The sequence below is a fragment of the Macaca fascicularis genome, chromosome 18 (genome assembly GCF_037993035.2).
Source record: "Macaca fascicularis isolate 582-1 chromosome 18, T2T-MFA8v1.1".
In the NCBI taxonomy this organism is placed as follows: domain Eukaryota; kingdom Metazoa; phylum Chordata; class Mammalia; order Primates; family Cercopithecidae; genus Macaca; species Macaca fascicularis.
The window spans coordinates 14153558-14174487 of record NC_088392.1 but is presented as its reverse complement, the minus strand read 5'-3'; the positions used below and the strand labels follow the sequence as shown (position 1 = coordinate 14174487).

The following is a 20930-nucleotide window of genomic DNA, read 5'->3' as shown; positions in this document are numbered from 1 at the left end:
CTACAGCAATGTAGAGTTAGAATACCTATATTGGAGCCTCTGATGCCCTCTGTGACATTGCACAGCCTTCCACATTCACTATTGCTGTGAAGTCCTAAGATATACAGCAACAAGTGCCATTTCATTTCTGGGCTGAACGTCATGAACTTTATTCAGGAGCAGTGGTAGAGGACTATGGATTAATGGGCAGTATATGTGAAGTGCTAAGCACTGACAATATTAAGCCTGAGTGTGCAAAAGTTCTAAAATGAAAAGAGATAGATTCCAATTGGTTAAATAAATGCTGGTGAAATTTCATGTTTTTAGATACAGTATTTCACTTTTTCTTCCCCTCCACAAACTATCAAAACATGATTTGCCCTTATTTGTCAAGGGTAAATATTTGTATGTTCCTGTATTAAAGATTTGCCTAAAACACCTTTATCAGTATAGATCTTAATTATGTCTTTACCATCTTTGCAGGCTGATTTTTAAAAATTTATTGTACTTTTGTATGAGTCTTTGGTGCTCTCAGTGTTACACAAAAATAAACATCAGACATATAAGTATTGATAAATATATTCTTTGTTTAAAACAACATAGTGACAGGAACAGAATGAAATGAAGGGAATCTGAAATTTATAGGGCTCACGTGAGAAAAATAGGAATAAAAACACGATTTTCTTTTTTTAACTTTTGTGTTTGGAGGTACATTTGCACGTTTGTTATATAGGAAAACTCACGTTACAGGAGTTTGTTGTACAGATTATTTTATTACTCAGGTACTAAGCCTAGTACCCAATAGTTGTTTTGTTCTGCTCTTATCCCTCCTTACACCCTCCTCCTTCAGGTAGGGCCCAGTGTTTGTAGTTCCCTTATTTATGTTAATGAGTTTTCACCATTTAGCTCCCACTTATAAGTGAGGACGTGTGATATTTGGTTGGCTGCTCCTGAGTGAGTTTGCTAAGGATAATGGTCTCCAGCTACATCTATGTTTTCACAAATCATGTAGACCAATGAAACAGAATACAGAGCTCAGAAGTAAGACTGCACACCTACAACCATCTAATCTTTTACAAAGTTGACAAAAACAAGCAATGGGGAGAAGACTCTATTCAATAAATGGTGTTGGGTAACTGACTAGCAATATACAAAGGATTGAAACTGGACCCTTTCTTTACACCACATACAAAAATCAATTCAAAGTGGATTAAAGATTTAAACATAAAACCCCAAACTATAAAAACCCTGGAAGACAACCTAGGCAATACCATTCTGGACATAGCAACAGGCAAAGATTTTATGACAAAGACACCAAAAGCAATCACAACAAAAGGAAAAAATGACAAGTGGAATCTAATTGTGCTTAAGAATCCCTGCACAGCAAAATAAACTATTAACGGACTAAACAGGAAAACTACAGAATGAGAGAAAATATTTGCTATCTATGCATCTGACAAAGGTCTGATATCCCACATCTACAAGGAACTTACAAAAATTTACAAGACAAAACAACCTCATTAAAAAGTGGGCAAAGTACTTGAACAGACACTTTTCTAAAGAAGACATACACATGGGCAACAAGCACATGACAAAAAGCTCAATCTCCCTGATCATTAGAGAAATACAAATCAAAAGCACAATGAGATACTATCTTACACCACTCAGAATGGCTATTACTAAAAACTCAAAAATAACAGATGCTGGTGAGGTTGAAGAGAAAAGGGTACACTTACACTGTCGGTGGGAGTATAAATTAGTATTTACATTATTTCATTTACGTCATCATGTGGAAAGCAGTATGGCAATTTCTCAAAGAGCTGAAGACAGGACTATCATTCAGCCCAGCAATCCCACGACTGGGTATATACACAAATCAATACAAATAATTCTATCATAATGACACATGAATTTTCACTCATGCACACATGAATATACATACCATAAAGGTACACAAATACTCATTACAGCACTATTCACAATAGCAAAGACATGGGATCAACCTCACTGCTCATCAGTGACAGACTGGATAAGAAATGTGGTACAAATATATCATGAAACATTATGCAGTCTGATTGTAACCTAACCATCACATGAACACAGGCTATATTACTTTCCTGTGTGTTTGCAGTCAAACCTGTACAATATTTTCAGGTTTTTCTAAAATCTGTTTTTCTCTTAATGTTCTTATGACAAGATATAATACAGAAAAATAAAACGGTGTTTTACTTCTAACATCTAAACAGGTATTCTATTATCCCTTTATTTCAGAAGATAACCTCTCATATGCCTGTCTTTATTTTCAGTTTTCATGTACAGTTAAAAAGCACTGTGAACACTCTCAGTAGCCTAAATCCATTCATTGGGAGGAGGTACATAAAATTGGTCTCACAGTTGAACAAAGAACCAACCGTTGAATACAAACATTAAAAAATTTATATCAACACATTGTTACTCGGCAGCCATTAAATTTGGTGCCATAAAACCATTTTGTCAAGTGAAATAAAGAGACGGAATACACACAATATAATTTATTTAACTGAAGGAAAAAAGTTGTAGACAAATGCAGGAAAGAAGTCCTGGAAGACTATGCCCCAAAATTCAGATGGAAATCATCTTTGAATCAGGGAATTGTAAACAAATTAAAATTTTCCCCATGTGTATTTGCATGCTTTATTTTCAAAATTAGTATATATACATAATTATATAATACAATATAAGTTGATTTTGTATAAACACATGTTATTTCGCACCATAGTAAAGATCAAGAAAGCCATTCTCTACTAATTTTTGGGCTATTTTCCCAAATTGTTTGATGGAATGTTCTAAAGGCAGTTCGCTGGAGTTAAGAGCAGCACATGTGGAGCAAGGATGGCTGAATAACTAACTCAACACCAACACCTGCTAGTTCCATCACCTTGGATGAATAGCTCAACCTCTGGTTGTCTCAGTTGTCTCATGTGAAAATTGAGAGTAATTATTATGTCTCTCAAGGTTTGTGTTATTGATGAAATGAGTTGCGGCATCCAAAATACTGTCTGGCACGTATTAAGAGTTAAATGTTTTTAGTGAGCTACACAAAAATAGCTATTGACAGGTGAATAATAAGCATCTAGTGATTTCTGTATTTCTCAAGGTTGAAATATTCAGCTATTTTCATTTCAGCTACAAATATACACACATAAAACAGCTTTGTAAATGACTATTGCAAAAATACTTTAGTATATGTTTTCCCTGATGTATATGTTCCACTTGCATTTTCAAATTATTTGAATGTCATTATTTTTTTTCTAAGCATGGTTAAGTGACTATGACAGATACATATTATCATGCTTGAAGCAATACATGATATTGCATGGGCATATATGAGCTGAAAATGATCCCAGTGTGACTTAGAACAGTTATGTTTTCAAAGAAGACTAATTACGGCTTAAGGGATGAAAAAATATTATAATCTATGCACTTATGCAGTTTGAAACTGAATCTAATTAGAAATTGTCTTTTCTATGACCTCTTCTTGGTTACATAAAGCTAATTATTCCATCTGTGAAAACTTGTAAAAATATAATGTATTCTGGAAAGCTCATGGAAAGCTGAAATATTGAGCTCAACTAAGCCCAGCTTCTCATAGAGAAAAACAGATGGCAATTAATATAATGTCTCCATTTTTAGAAAGCTATTGAGTAGGCTTGGCCAAAATGATATATCATAGACTTAGAATTTATGGTGATCAGAGAGTTCCAAAGCTTTCCCAAAACAAACAAAAACAGAAGACTTAAAGGTTTTGAAAATGTTACTGAAAAATAAGACTAAGAGTTTCTCTTCATCAATTTAAAACACACATCTAACCTCTCCTCTTGGGAAGTGAACACATGAAGCGAGTGAATACTATAAAGCCTTTATGTGAAACAAATAGGAACACATGGCTCTTGGGGCCTGGAGTGGCAATATTAAAACAAGGGAAGTAGTTAGAGAATATTCACCTATCTTTCTTCTAATTCGAGATATTCTTTATAAAAAGGAAAAAAAAAAAAGAAACCACGAAGTGTCTATAAACAGTCCCCCTTCCTTCCAAAAGCACCTCTGTAATACCACATAGAGCAGTAACACGGAGAATTAGTGGCAGATTTTAAACTATGCCGTGAAGTCTCTTAAAAAATGATACCAACATTGTCTCAATGCTCATTTCAAAAAGGTACTCTGTATTTTTGTGAATTTATTTAAATCTTGTCTGTGTAGTTAAACACAGAAGCAAGAAAAATAATATTAGAACAATGTTAAGAAAAAATAAATCCCCTCCTTGAACTGTTCTGGCTGGAATATCTTTTGGAACCCGTATTACCTATTGTCTTTATTCCCACTTCCATGTCTACCCTTTTATTTAATCTATTTTTATCTTATATTAACATATTAATTGTATTAGTTAGTTACAATATGATTTTAGTCTTTAAAGAAATTATTTGGATCTTCTAGTCAGTGCCTTAGAAGCACCTGCATTACCAGGACATTGAAATAATTGTTCTGTTTCTCCATCAAACACCCTGGATCCATGACCTTCTATTGCCCTCTTGAAGGTGATATTTCATCCCAGTGCTCTGACTAATCCTGCTCCTCAGCAAAGGACAATATAAGTAAGAAAATCAATAATAACATGGAGACAGAATTGACAAAACTTAATGACCATTTGAATGTCAAAATAAATTGCCTGCGTTAGGAGTGTCAAATGAGAGTTGGGAAATGCAGAGGTTAAGATACCTTCAAAATTACAAATGACAATGCTAACTGGAGCTGGTTACTCCAGACTCAGAAGGAACTGCGATTGCTATCATGATATTCTTCCTTTTATTCCATCACTCTAAGAAAAGTTTAGGTTCAGTTTTTTAAGATTTCATAAACTGTCCCTAACTTCTGAATGACTAATCTGATGAAATGGCTATGACTGGTATATAAAATAAATTTTAAAAAAGAACTAAAAAATGTTTTGGTCACTGTGGTAGGCATATCAACATTTACCAACATCTCTCTTGCAATTGCACAAAGTTACATGAACGGTTTTTCTAACAAGATATGAGTAAAAGTGATGTACACCGTTTTCGAACTGACACACTCAAAGGCCTACGAATAATTGTCTCACCTTTATTGCTTACTAATTTGGCAATCAGTAGTTGAAGGATGGTGGAGCCTCTAGCAAGCCTGGGTCACTGAGTGACTGTGAAACTTTGATATACTCCCCCCACTAACTCCCACCCAATGTTTGTGGTAGGAGGTTGCTGAGAAATGGAAAGTTAATTGATTACTGTAATAGTCTAGCTCCCAGACTAACAAAATCAACTATGTCTCTAATGCCATAATGGTACTCATTCGTTCTCTTAGTAATTTGTCTCATAATTCAATGATATAGTAAAATTATATTCATTTCAAAAGAGAAGAAAGATCAAGGTGAGCTTGTACAACAGCTCCTCAAAAAATGACATTTTGTTCAATGTCATTTTGTTGTAATTTTGATGAGAAAAAAGTTGATTCCCTGCCAGAGCCACTATCTGTGTTGAGTCTGCACATTCCCCCCATGTCTGCATGGGATTACTCTGGGCACTCCAGTCACTTCCCACTTTCCAAAGCTACACACATTGGGTTGCTTGTTCATCTACAAGGTACCAGTCTGAGTGACTGTGACTATGTGAGGGTGAGCCTGCAATGAGATGACACCCTGTCCAGGGCTGGTTCCCACCAATCTAACTGAGTTGCTGGGATAGGCTCCTGCCACCCACAGCCCTGAACTGGAATAACCAGGTTGGAAAATGCACGAATACAAATTATCATAAAATGAAGATTTGCAAAGTACACGATCATCATACAAATGCAAGACAATAAACTACGCTGAGTAGGAAAGAGCTCATCGAGCCAGCTGTATATTTGCAAATTCTTGTGTTTGAACTTCATGGTGGCTGGAGGTGATGGGGACAATCTTTGTTTTGCAAACGTTTGTTTCTTGATTTAACCCATCACCACTACAACTGCTAGTCACTCACTGATTCACCCAAAATTGGGTAAACAATGATGTTATTTGTTTTTACTAATCATATATATATACAGCTCACATTTATTTCAGTGTTTAATATTAGAAATGTTTTAGTCCTTATTTGTAAGTTTAGTGAAGTTTTTGTTACCAGAAATATGTAATAGAGACTAAACTCTCGTTTATCTCAATTAGCCTCTGATAAAATTGGTTTTATTACACAGTGTTTCACTTAAAGTTGCAGTTTGAAGACTAAAGTGGAATATATGCAGATACACCACTAACTACTGATTAGGAAATCATACGTCCCAGGCTTCTTTTGATGATTAATGAATTAGCAGCTTTTCAGAAAGCAGAGAGTAAACAAATAATGCTTCCCACTTCCGACAATAATAACAACACAAGAAAAAATTTAAAAAGTAAAAATAAAAATCTTTAAAGGTTGATGAGTAAGGTAGGTTGAAAATTTCATGAACCTTCAAATAAATCTTTATGGTTTAACAAAACCATCAGTTACCATATATGTAGAGTGGGAAATTCCAAAGTCATAAAATTATGCAAAGACTATTTTTTCGTAAAACATTGTTCAGAATAATGATCAAATATTATATTAGTTAACCATATTCATCACATAAATAATATTTGACAAATTGAATGAATATATATATGTAAAGACAACACAAAGGATTACATATTTTTCTTCGAACCAACAATGTATTTCATTTTTCCAAGAATTTCTAACAGTATTTATTTCTTTTTTCTTTTGCTTTCATTATGAAGATATAGTTTCACTTTGCACTTGTTGCAAATCTTTTTAGCCACTGCTTACTATAGTAAATAAACCGTTGTACTCAATTTGACAGTTTTTGCGGATGTTGTGATAGTAGCTACATAATACCTAGACAAACATATCATCCAAATGTTCCTTTCTCCAATTATCAATTGTGCTTTCAGCACATCTTTCTATAACTATAATATCTACAAATTTACTCTACTATCAAAAATAATACTTAGTAAGCACCACTGCCAAATGGTATGGAAAGTATTATTTTGTTATGAAAAGGCATAATATAAACATGATTTTATAAAACATGCAATCCTTAGTGAATGGAAAAAGAAAACTAAAGTCAAGCACTTCATTAATTTGCCTTTTTTATGTGTATATACGTGTTTGTGTTGTGTAGAATCAGTACAAAAATCTAAAAATTAATATATCACAGAACCACACATATCTGATTCACATGAACTGAGTGAAATATAAAAATCATTTGATCCAACCCTGCAAAAGCACTTTATTTGACAATAGCAGTAATTATTATTTTAACAAATGAACAAATGTGACAAAATTATTATTATTTTATTTGTTAGATTTCATTATATTTAGTTTAAATTTTTACTGTGAATGTGGAGAATACCTCAATATTTAAATAAATATATAGACAAATAAGGGTTAGTTTGATCCCTCAATTTCAGGGAAATTGTTTCCATATATTATTGTACACAGAATCATTTCAAAAGCTTGACAAAACAGATAATCCCACTCCACAGCTACTGATTCATGAGCTGGGTATTTTTTTAACAAGCCTCAAAGATGACTTGAAGGCAAATATTTTCATGAAATATCATCACCATCATCATCTTGTCAACCATATTGAGTGTTTACTCTGTGATGATTACTAAGCAAAGATAATGGCATTCCTTAATTGAGTTCTCTTACAGTAATTCTATAGTATATGTTCTATTATTGTTGCTATTTTATAAATGCAGATACTGGGCATATTAAAGTTAAGTAACTTGTCTTAGCTATAAAGTAATTGGCGGGATTGGAATTAAGACAAAGGATTTTGCTTTCTTTAGAGTTGTTACCTTTAACCAATATCTTTGCAGAAGCTATTTTCTGGAATATCTATATCTTCTTTTTTTTGAAAAGAAAATGCATGTAGAAGTTGGCTGACACTTATTTATAGAACAGTATTTTCAAACTTTTCATAATTTACTCTCCTATCAGAAAAAAATACTGCAGGTGAGCCCCAATATTTGTATATGCATTTATGTACTAATGATTCACAAACACAACTGTTATCACTATGTAAAGTATTTGCTAAAATGTACTCAAAATTTAAATGCAAAAGAATGAAGTAAAGCATACATATAAATGAAATTTCTCATATTTTCCCATAGTTCAGTTAAAAGCATGGTGAGCCTGCTGTGTTATATAAACACTTCCTTGCAGACTTCCCTGTAAGATGAAGGAGCATGGCATAATTATGTTGGATTTTGTGGGTCTGCATCTTCCACCTAATCCTGTTTGGGGTCTATCATTTTCCCTTTCTTCTTCAAGAGGATAATCAGCAGTGATTTTTTTTTTTATGTGTTACTTTTTAAGTTCTCATTTTACAACATTAAGTCAATGTTGACCGGTAAGTAGAATCTGTATAAAATGTAATGATTTGTACCTCGATGATATGATAGTTTCATGAGACTAGTCAAGATACTTAAACACTCTCAGGTTGAGTATCTTCAACTGCAAGATGATTTAATAAATGTAATCTCTAGATCTTCTGGATAAATCACATTAAAATAACTGAAACTGTAGTTAGAATATATCAAATGTTTAATAAAGGTCCTTATGTCATATAAACATGTAATTTATTTAAATACTTATAATGTCTGACTTCTTTAAATAAATCCTTATTAATCAGTTCCTGGAGTGCATAAGATAATCACTGGTAATCACCCATTGCTACAAGAATCATCAAAGGAGCAGCTCTCAGTATAACTGCTATTGAAGCCATGCAGGAAAGGGCTCCTTCCAAGTTAGAATGACTGAAAACGGGAAATATTTGCTACGGTCATTTACAAATGATTTTATGTGTATACAGCCAAGGTTAGTGTGCACAATTTTTATTTTGTAAAATTTTCAGATTTGGCAGTAGACAAGAGTACAAATCTATCATAAATACTTATAAAAACTAAGAGAGTTTAGATAGAATTTTAATTATCAGAAGGTTAAAATTCTTACCATATATTGTCACTGTCACGTCTGAATACAGATTTTGAAAAACATTGATAATCTAGCAACTTACAAGTTGAAATCTGTTTACCTACTTTCCTATTTATTTTAATGGAAAAAAACATTCTTGGAAAGTCATATTGATATTTGAGGAAAATTAAATCTTGGGGTTCTATTTTGAAGACATAGTTTGCACATTCTGGACATAGTATCTTCAGATTATGTGGCTTCAGTGAATACCTGCCTACTGAAGCATCATAAAGCAGTCTAAACAACCCATATTTATCTCTTTTCTAATCTCCAGACCTACAGAATAACTTTCCACAAGGTATTTCAAAGTGCATACTGAAATTCTTACTTTCTATTCACTCTTGCACCTAATCATTATGTTCCTTCTTTCCCTTAATGAAATCAGCATCCTCTCGAAAGCTCACACTTGAATAAAAGGTTATTCTCTGACGTTTCCTTCAGCTAACCTCCCATATACATACATTTGAGCATGAAGCCTGACTAGAGATGAACTATGATCAATTCTATGTCTTAAATCCTTCAAGTAAATTCATTTACCTTCTATTACCTCCAAGTTCTTAATTCATGATAATTTTAAAATCTTTATTTTGTACATATTCAAATATGAACAAATAATTGTACATATTGCTGGGATACAGAGTGATATTTTAATACATGTATTCAATGTGTAATGAAAAAATCAGGATAATTAGGACAACAATCACAAACATTTATCTTTGTGTGTGTGTGTTGTGAACATTCTGATCCTCTCTTAGCTTTTTAAAAAGTATGCATTAAATTATTGTTAACTATATTCACTGTGCAGTGCTATAGAAAACCAGAATTTGTTCCTTTTCTTTAGCCATAATTTTATACCTATTAAACAGTCTTTCCCCATCTCCTCTTCTTCCATTATTTCCTTTCTCTAATAATCATAATTCTACACTCTACTTCTGTTAGCTCAATTTTATTTTAGCTTTCGCATAAGAGTTAGAACTTGTAGTATTTATCTTTCTGTGCCTGACCTATTTCACTTAAAGTAATGCAGTCTAGGTTCATCCATGTTGCTGTGAATGATAGAATTTCATTCTTTTCTATAGCTGAATAGTATTTCATTGTTTATATACACCACGTTTTATTTATTCTTTTATTTCTTGAAGGACACTTAGTTTTCTTCCATATATTGGCTATTGTAAATGGTGTTGCAATACACATTGGATTGCAGATATATTTTCAATATACTGATGTTCTTTCGTTTCAATAAATACCCAGTAGTGAGATTGCTGAATCATATACTAGTTCTATCTAGTTCTATTTTTAGTTTTTGGAAAAACCTTCATGCTGTTTTTCATAATGGCTGCACTAATGTACCTTCTCACCAACAATGAAAGAGTTCCATTTTCTCCACATAGACAACAGTGTTTTTTTTTAACTTTTTGATAATGGACATTCTAACTGGGGTGAAAAAATATCTCATTGTGATTTTGATTTACATTTCCCTGATGATTAGTGATGTTGAACATTTTTTTTCCATATACTTATTGGCCTTAGTTCATAAATTCTTGTTATAAATTGTTTATAATACCAAAAAATAAATAGGAATTGTATTTTTGAAAGTAACCAATAATGTTTCTGGAGTGTTAAATACTGAAAGCCATTTCATTTTCAATCTCACATCTGTGACTCTATCTTAAAGAAATAAATTGGTATATAAAATGTTCTTATACAAAAAAATTATCGATGTATTATTTTTTATGTCTAAACTTAAAACCTAATTGCTGAGGTGAGCTGAGTACTTTTTGACATATAAGTTCTCTTAAGTGTTTAAAGATGTTGGACAGGATTATGGCAAAGATATTTGGAGACTTGCATAGTAGAAGAACTTAGTAGTCGAAAAACCTCTGGGCGTCAAGACAGTAGAGTTCTACATCATGTTGTATTAAAAAATAAACTAGTGTTAACAGACGAACACAAACATATATATATTTTCTAGTTTGTCACTGAAAGAGAGCACAACTTAAGGAATAATTCTGCTTATTTCTACCACTAATGTATACCATAAGTTTCCAAATTTGGTCTTTTATATCAGCCTTCAATTAAGAAAAATATATAATTTGTTGAATAGCTAAGAGAAGTTGTCAGAGTGAATCTCAGGAAACAGAAATAATGAATTGAAGGGTAACTGGAGGTTGAGAATGAAGTTCCACAATTCAAAGTAGTCTTTCAAATAAGTTGCTGAGAGAAGGAAAAGAGATTTGGGATGATAGCAATGAGAGGTTTGGAGTTAATGAGGTTCTTTTTTATTTTAAATATAGATACTGTATTGAATGAAAATGGGCTAAATGCCCCACTTTTGAAAGACCCAACTGTATATTGAATTAAAAATATCTATTTTACATACAATGACACCCATAGGCTCAAAGTAGAGGAATGGAGAAAGATCTATCAAGCAAATAGAAAACAAGAAAGAGCAGGAGCTACTATTCTTCTTTCAGACAAAACAGACAATTGTCAAAAAGGATAAAGAATGGCATTACATAATGATAAAGAGTTCAATTCAACCAGAAGACTTAATTATACTAAATATATATGCACCCAACACTGGAGCACCAAGATTTATAAAGCAAGGTATTGAAGACCTACGAAAAAACTTAGATAAACACATAATCATAACTGGGAGACTTTATCACCCCAATGACAGTATCAGACACATCAATGAGTTAGAAAACTAATAAAGATATTCAGAACCTAAACTTGACACTTTACCAAATGAAACTAACAGACATCTACAGAGAACTCCATTAAACAACAGTAGAATATACATGGCACATGCTCTAAAATCAACCACACACTTGGCCATAAAGCAGTTCTCACATATTCAAAAAGCCCAAAGTCATACGAATCACAATCTTGGAATACAGTACGATAACAATAAAATAAATAGTAAGAAAATCACTCGAAACTATACAGTTACATGAAAATTAAACAAACTGCTCCTGAATGACCTTCAGGTAAACAATGAAATTAAGGCAGAAAGGAAGAAGTTCTTTGAAAGTAATGAAAATATAGACACAACATACCAGAATATCTGGAACACTGATAAAGCAGTGTTAAGAGGAAAGTTTATTAGTCTTAAATGCCCACATCAAAAAGCTAGAAAGATCTTTACTTAATAACCGAACATCACACCTAGAGGAAATACAAAAACAAGAGCAAACAAACCCCAGAGCTAGCATTAAAAAAAAAGCTAGCTGAACTGAAAGAAATGGAGACATGAAAAACACACATAACATCAACAAAACCAAAGTTGCTCTTTGAGTGAATAAATAAGATTAGTAGACTACTAGAAGACTAACAGAGGGGAAAAAAAAGAAAGAAAAGATCCAAATAAACACAACTGGAAATGTCCAAGGGGACATTACCACTGGCCCCACAGAAATACAAACAACATAGAGGACATTACCACTGGCCCCACAGAAATACAAACAACATAGAGGCTGCAAATCCACAACACCCTCAGAGACTCCGTGCACACATAGTAGAAAATCTAGAATAAACTGATAAATTCCTGGAAACTTACAACCACCCAAGATTGAATCAGGAAGAAATTGAAACACTGAACAGATCAACAGTGAGTTCCAAAATTGAATCAGTAATAAAAAAACCTACCCAACAGAAAAAGCCCTGAATGTGACGAATTCACAGCCAAATTATACTAGCTATTACAAAGAAGAGGGAGTACTAATTTTACTGAAACGATTTCAATGATTTGAGGAGGATGGACTCCTTTCTAACTCGTTCTATAAGACGAGCCTCATTCTAATACCAAAATCTGTCAGAGACTCAACAGCAGAAGAAAACTTCAGGCCAATATCCTGTTGAACATAGATTCAAAAGTCCTCAACAAAATAGTAACAAACCAAATACAACAACATATCAAATTTAATCCACCATGATGAAATTAACTTTTTTCCTGGGATGCAAGGTTGGTTTAACAAATGTAAATAAATGTGATTCATAACATAAGCAGAACCAGAAACAAAAATCACATGATCATGTCCATACACACAGAAAAGCTTTTGATAAAATTCAATATTTCTTCATCTTAAAAACCCTGAAAAAACAAGGCATATAATGGACATACCTGAAAAAATAATAAGAGCGATCTATGACAAATTCACAGCAAGCATCATACAGAATGGGCAAGAACTGGAAACATTCCCCTTGAGAACTGGAACAAGACAAGGATGCCGATACTCACCACTCCTATTTAACATAGTTTTGGAAGTCCTAATCAGAGGAATAAGGCAAGATAAAGAATTAAAAGGCAAACCATAGGAAGAGATAATGTCAAAATATCTCTCTTCACAGATAATATGGTTCTATACCTAGAAAAGTCTGCCAGGAGGTTCCTAGATCTCATTAAAATTTCAGCAAAGTTTAGGGATACAATATAAAGGTACAAAAATCAGTAACATTTCTATATACTGATAACATCCATACTGAGAGCCAAATCAAGACCACAATCCCACTCAAATAGCAACAAATAGAATAAAATACCTAGGAATGTAGCTAGTCAGGGAGGTGAAAGATCTCTATAATGAGAACTACAAAACTTACTGAAAATCAGAGGACACAAACAAATGAAAAAAACATTCCATGCTCATGGACAGGATTAATCAATATTGTTAAAATGACCATAATCCTCAAGAAATTTGCAGTTTCAATGCTATTTCTATCAAACCACCACTGACATTCTTCACAAAATTAAAAAAAAATCATACTAATGTTCACATGGAACCATAAAAGATCAAAAATAGCCAAAGCAATCCTAAGGAAAAAAAAAAAGCTGCAGGAATCACACTACCTGACTTAAAAGTGTACTACAAGGCTACAGTAACTAAAACAGTATGGTACTGGTACAAAAACATACTCATAAACCTATAGAACCGGTTAGAGAACATAGAGGCCGCATATCCACAACCATCTGATCTTCAACAAAGCCATCCATAATAAGCAATGGGGGAAAGGACTCCTTTTAAATAATGGTGGTGGGATAACTGGCTAGGCATATGCAGAGGATTTAAACTGGACCCCTTCCTTCCACCATATAAAAAAATCAGTACAGATTAAATATTTAAATGTAAATCCTACAACTATAAACACCCTAGGAGAAAACCTAGGAAATACTATTCTGGACATAGGCCCTGGCAAAGATTTCATAACAGACTCCAAAAGTGATTGGAACAAAAATTAAAATTGACATGTGGGACCTAATCAAACCAAAGAGCTTCTGCACAGCAGAAGAAACTATCAACAAAGCAAACAGACAACACACAGAATCGGAGAAAATATTTGCAAACTATGCATCTGACAAATCCAGAATCTATAAGGTACTTAAACAAATCAGCAAGCAAAAAACAACCTCATTTAAAAATGGGCAAAGGATATGAACAGAGGTTTCTCAAAAGAAGACATGCACACAGCCAACAAGCCTATTAAAAAATTCTGAATACCACTAATCATTAGAGAAATGCAAATCAAGGCCACAATGAGATACCATCTCACACCAGTCAGAATGGCTATTATTATGTCAGAATATAACAGACACTGGCAAATTTGCATAGAAAAGAGAATTCTTATACACTGCAGATGTGAATGTAAATTAGTTCAGCCACTGTGAAAAGCAGTTTGGAGTTATCTCAAAGATCTTAGAACTACCATTCAATTCTGCAACCCTAGTAGTGGTTTATATTACTACCATTCAACTTGGCAATCCTAGTAGTGGATTATTAACTATATATTTGAAGGAATATATAGTTCTACCATAAAGACATATGCACAAATATATTCATCACAGCACTTTTCACAATAGGAAAGACATGGAATCAACCTAGATGCTCATGAACAATGGACAGAATAAAGAAATTTGACACATTTACACAATGGAATACTATATAGCCATAAAAAATGGAATCATGTCCTTTGCCCCGATAGGATGGAACTAGAGGCCATTATCCTAAGCAAACTAATGCAAGAACACAAAACCAAATACTGCATGTTCTCACTTACAAGTGGGAAACTAAACATTGAGTACACATGGACACCAGAGTAATAGACACTGGGGCTTACTTCAGGGTGGGGTGAGAAGAGGGTGAGAATCAAAAAACTGTCTGTCAGGTAGTATTATCACTACCGGGGTGATGATATAATTTGTACACCAAACCACAGCAACATGCAATTTACACATGTAACAAGCCAGCATATGTACCCCCTGAAACTCAGAGTCAGAAAAAAAAATTTAATCAAAGTTATAATAAAATATTGTATACTAAAATGGAAAGTGCACTTCAAAGACATGTTATAAAAGGTAAGTAAGAATATATTATTACTTTGATACAAAACATTTTGGAATTCAACCTCTTGAGATAAGAATTATTTTAGTTTCAAATTGTATAATATAAAATTGAATGTTTTAGTCTCTCTTTCATAAAGTCTATAATGTAAAAACTGGTATCACTTGTTTTATGTTTATTATTTTGTGTTTTCTGTATATTAACTTAAAATAAATTCATATTTTTAAAACTTAATTTTGTTGAGTTTATTCAGAATATTTAATCACGGAAAGGTATTGTGAACATATTGTGATGCCAGATGGACTAGGTTAGCACAATGTTTAATGCTATTATTGTATATGTTTTGCAGACACTGTTTTTTATTGTCTGCTATTAGCTGTATATTAAGAATGACTACGTAATATTTAGCCAAGCACAGAAAGAGAAATACCACATTTTGTCACCTTTATGTAGAATCTAAAACAATGGAACTCATAGAGGCATAAAGTAGACTGGTATTTACAGAGGCTGGGGGGTGGGGCAGATGAGGAAATGAAGATCAAATCTCAGACAGGAGGAGTATGTTTCATGTTTCGGAATGGGTTCTATTAGACAGTGTGGTGAATACAGCTAATAGTAGAGAATTGTACATTTCAAAATTTCTACGAAACCAAAGTTCAACTGTTCTTACCACAAAAAAAGTGTTAAATATTTGAGGTGATGGATATATTAACTAGCCTGATTTAATCATTCCACATTGTTTTTATGAATTCTAACATCAGTTTATGTCTCATAAATTTATTCTATTATAAATTGTTCATTTTCAATAAAAAATAAATATTGAAAATATCCTTTAAAGAGATTAATAAATTGTTTTAACATGAATGGCATGAATATAGGATAAATTCCTACTGTTTAATCCCCAAAATGAGAAATTTGAGTATATCACCTTAATTATAAATAAAAATGTGTATGGCATAAAACAAATCAGAAGTGTTTTGAGTTTTTTAAACACAGAAGACAGTAAAGTATACCTCCGTGGGTTGTATGTAATGGGTTAAAAACATGTATCAACTTAAGGAAGGAAAACAGTCATGAATGTTTAAGAAACAGTCGTGAATATAGTTAATTCATATTACAAGCTGGATTTAAAAACAAAGATAGGATATCTTACATTTGTAAATCCTTGGAAATTGTTTCCAGATAGAATAAACATACTTTCTTTTAGTACTTAAATGTAACAGCATTTAGTATAATCTAAATGCATGACTGGGATTATTGAATAAATAAATGTGTCTTTATTCCTTAAATTTTAAATTATGTGGACGCTGAAGCTGCTCCAAATTGTCAATGAGTATACAGACAGCTAGTATATGCTGCTGAAAGAGATGAAGTTTATATAAAAAAATTCCTTACTTTATTTTTTAAAAATCTGGCAACCCTAATGTTCTAATATTTTGTTTCATAATGTTTAAGAGTCAGTTAAGTAGTGTCTTGCTGAGATTTTTAATATTTAACTCATCCTTGTAAAAGTCTATTGTTTTTCCTTTTTTATACACAAAAAAATTCCCAATGACATAATTATAATCTCATAAAAATCGTATTTATGAGTTAAGAATTGTGTGTTTTAAACACTGGTTTAAACACACACACACACACACATACAAAATGACAATGCTCTATATCTTTAAAAATACTTTAGATTTCATATAAGTGGTTTTATTAAATCCACCTTGTATAAAATGACATTAAAGTTTTATAAATAATTCATGTGGTCTTGGAATATCAAAGAAGTAGACACACACATTCAAAATTATCTGTTAATAGAGAAATGTGTAGCCAGGTACACATATGTGTATGAAAACATAAATATGCTTATTTATTATTAACCAATAAATTTGAAGTCAAATCCTCATATGCCTACAGAGTTGGGTTATTCTATAAGTATTTGATAAAAGAGAGAAAATAATCAAAAAGCAACCAATGTCTTACATAATCCCCCAAAGAAAAGTCTTATTTAGAAGAAGGGGATTTATATCCACCTGACGAGTGATATTGTAGCCCATTTATTTCTCATCCAATACTATGGGGAAAGAGTTATATTTTGCTTTACCAGTTCAAGAGCAATTTCAAGCACTGTCAAGAAGTATTTGCTTAGTGACAAATGACACTACTCTCTTGAAAATTCAGAGATGTATCTATACCTTTTCTCTTTGCCTTTATTATTATTATAGTTACATTTTATCTTTATGTTTAGTAGTATTATCTCTTCATCAAAGAAAGTCATATATTCTCCATTAGACCTTTTTAGGAATAAAATAGATGGCAATTTCTCTGACACAATTTAACTATAAAGCAACTTAAAGGCAGAAAAACAGTGACTTTTCTGTGATATATTTATGGTTTGCTCATTTCCACAGGAATGACATTTCTAAATTTTGCACACAGATAAAATGCCTAGGTTACTTTAAGAAATGACTGATGTGCCAAAATTATCCCCACTTTAATACAATATCTTGCAAATTTGCAAATTTCATTTATCATGAAACTTCTTACAATTAAAAAACAGCTAAACTGTGGATCTACTGCTCTGGTATGTTGAAAAGCCACGGTCCTAAAACAACATTTCAAATTTCACTTGTTGTGCCAAAGCAGGATTTCTAAAAACGATGTTTTGCTTTAATCTTAAGACATACTTTGATGATTCTGAATATAATTATTGAATAATTAATGTGACAAATTTTGACAAAAGTATGTATTCTAGAACATGTTTTAAAGTCAGACAAGCATTCTCTTAATGAATCGTATCAGAATATTCAAGAGGGTAGGCATCACTTGAAAAGGAAATTGATTTGTTACACATTTTGACAGGTTTTAGAACATTTAGCTGTATTCTCTCAATTGAAAGGTGGTGAGAGTAGGTAAAAAAAGAAAAAAAAAAACTCTTTAAGGGTACAGTTTATCTTGTTTTGTTTTGATTTGATTTTAAAGTGGCAAACATCTTTTGCAAAGACACCCATTTTGTAAATCAGGGGCTGTCTTCACCATTGACAGAAAGGATTCCTGAGGGATTATTGTTAGGTTCCATACTTAGTTATGTTTCAACCTCAATCTGTTTCACCAAAGCAAAGATACAGGTGATAGAAGATTATGGATGTTAAAGGAAATCATCGTGACAACAAATTCTTATTCACCAGCATGGTTCTCAAACTCTTGGTTAGGAGCAATACATTCTCATGTAAAAGAAGGTATATAGAAAGATCAATATCTCCTTGTAAACAGTGTAACATATTTGTTCCTATTGCATGACTACTCACTACCATGCTGAATACTGCTATATAATGTTTTAAACATATATTTAAGAGTACATGCTAAGATCATGCATGGCAAAAAAGGTCAGTTTATATTAAGTTATAGATGATCATGTATCAGATTATATGTAGCTCTGTTACGAGAAATTCCTGAAAGATGGATCTGGTTTCTTAAGAATGCATAGGAGGCATCTCTGCACATCATTTTAAAGCATCTTCAATTTATTATAATGTCATCAAAATGTGTTTTTATGTTTCTTGAGGAAATGTACCTTACAAACATTCCAAAGTGAAAAACACACCCAAAAAAATATATAAGTAGAAGACATATGCTTTTAGATATATGCAGATGTGTGTGCCTAAAATTTTAAATATTTCACTGGAGCATGAATAATTTACTAATGTGTGAGACCGTAAAAATCGGATATTTATATAATGATACAAGCATTTCATTCACTTCTAGAAAGACTTGGTGAAGTGGAAAACATATGTAAAGAAAAGGAGAGCTGGTGGTTTCTAAATGACATAAATTGATTGCTTAAAAATTTTGGATAACTATAGACAATAATGAAATGCTTATTCCTTTTAAAAATAAATTTGTTAGTTACTTTATTTGGTCAATATAAATGTTCACATTACATTGAAATTTAAATTCTTTCAAATTAAAAATTATAGTAAGTATGCATGCTGCTGATAATTACAATATTAAGAATTTGAAAAAAAGAATATATTAATGCATGTAATGTTACTTAATATTGTAACTACATCTAAAACATAAATATATATTACTAAATTTTCAAATATTTTATCTAAATAATGTCTTTCTTACAGATGTATTAATTCAACAAATGAATTAATAGAGCTAAAATATAAATTGACATAATCTGAAGAAAGCCTTTGCCACTTTATTTAGGTATTTTTTGTTGCTAAATATTTCATGTGTTTTTATATTTAATAGATTTATTAAATCCCTTTGGTAAACTTATTCTGAAATATTTTATCATAAATATTAATTCAATTAAAATTACATGTACCAAATTAGATTTGAGACATACGTCTTTTACAGTATCCATTTTCTTAATTTACACTTTTCTTAATTTATACTATCTTTCATATTTGAGAAATTACCCTTTGTGTTATGTATAAATGTTATAATACATATAGGCAAATTAATATGTGTGTACAAATTTAGACGTATATGTGTTTTTATTCATATTAATGCTAATATTTTAATTTTATTGGAATTATTATAATATACTTAAACTTTTCCATATTTATTCTGTATATAAATATTTTTTTCTTCATATACTTAAGGATGACAACTCTAGTGTTCATATTACCTGATATACATGGTAAATACACGATAGATAATAAATAAAACCCTGAACAAAGAAAAATGTGCAAAGAAAGAAAGACATGCAAAGAAAGATTGATTCATTTCTTCTAAGAAACTGGAGAAGTTTTAAATACCCTAACATAGGTGTAACTTCCCCCTCACCCCAACAATCTATATTACAGAGACAGAGAATTGTTCTCACAAATATTTGTTTTGAGAAAGTTCACTACACATCATGCTTTTAAAATTTTTAGAATATTTTCCCTATTTCCTATATAAATATTTTCCATAATATTTTTAGAATATTTTCCTAGCAACAACTTAAGTATTTTTTGACCTATTGACTCATTAAAGATGATGCATGTAGTTTATAATATGCCTGATTATCACAGTCTTACCTTTGTAACTTCAACTTCTAGGAGTTCTGTGAAAACTGAACAGCAGACTTCGTGTTGGACACATGAGGAAGCATAGGAAAAACTTTCTTCTTTTTGCTTCACAGTCTTCTCAGCAAACTCTCGATGTGCCCCATTGCCTGGAATTACAGACGCTTGTGCTTTTAGTACCACAACACTGTCAGTATGTCACTGCTTACTGAATGCTATTTTGGGTTCTCTGAGTAGAGTCATAAACACTGAGGCTTTTGTGCAAAATATCATAAGGGCACTCTGATGCTCGTTCATAGTCTGGAATTAAAATGCAGACAGCTAAGCAAGTAGTATGAGCTGATTATCTTTTTTTTTTTTTCCCTAACAACAAGCAAAAACAAAAAAAAGTACTTATTGGCCTGAGTTGATAAAGACAGAATTCAACTTATGTACAAGAATTTTGTAAGTAGAGAGGACATGCCCTCTGTTTGGGGATTAGCTGATGAAACAAATTATCAATTTAAAGCAGACACAAAACTTACTAAAAAGAGAAATGATTGTCC

At 32.1% G+C, this 20930-nt stretch overlaps 1 protein-coding gene across 4 annotated transcripts in view; it reads right to left on the bottom strand.

Moving 5' to 3' along the window:
* The window catches only part of CDH19 (cadherin 19), a 104487-nt gene extending 83955 nt beyond the window's left edge, over window positions 1–20532 (bottom strand). For 2 of the 4 annotated variants that reach the window (XR_012427141.1, XM_015439640.4), the window contains exons 1-2: window positions 20398–20532; window positions 13162–13307 (exon numbers count right to left, since the gene is read on the bottom strand). The gene's annotated coding sequence lies outside the window, so the exon portion shown is untranslated. The remainder of the gene's footprint in view (window positions 1–13161; window positions 13308–20397) is intronic. The other 2 variants (XR_010582803.2, XM_005586494.5) reach the window with 1 other exon arrangement.
* Between the last annotated feature and the right edge of the window lie 398 nt (window positions 20533–20930).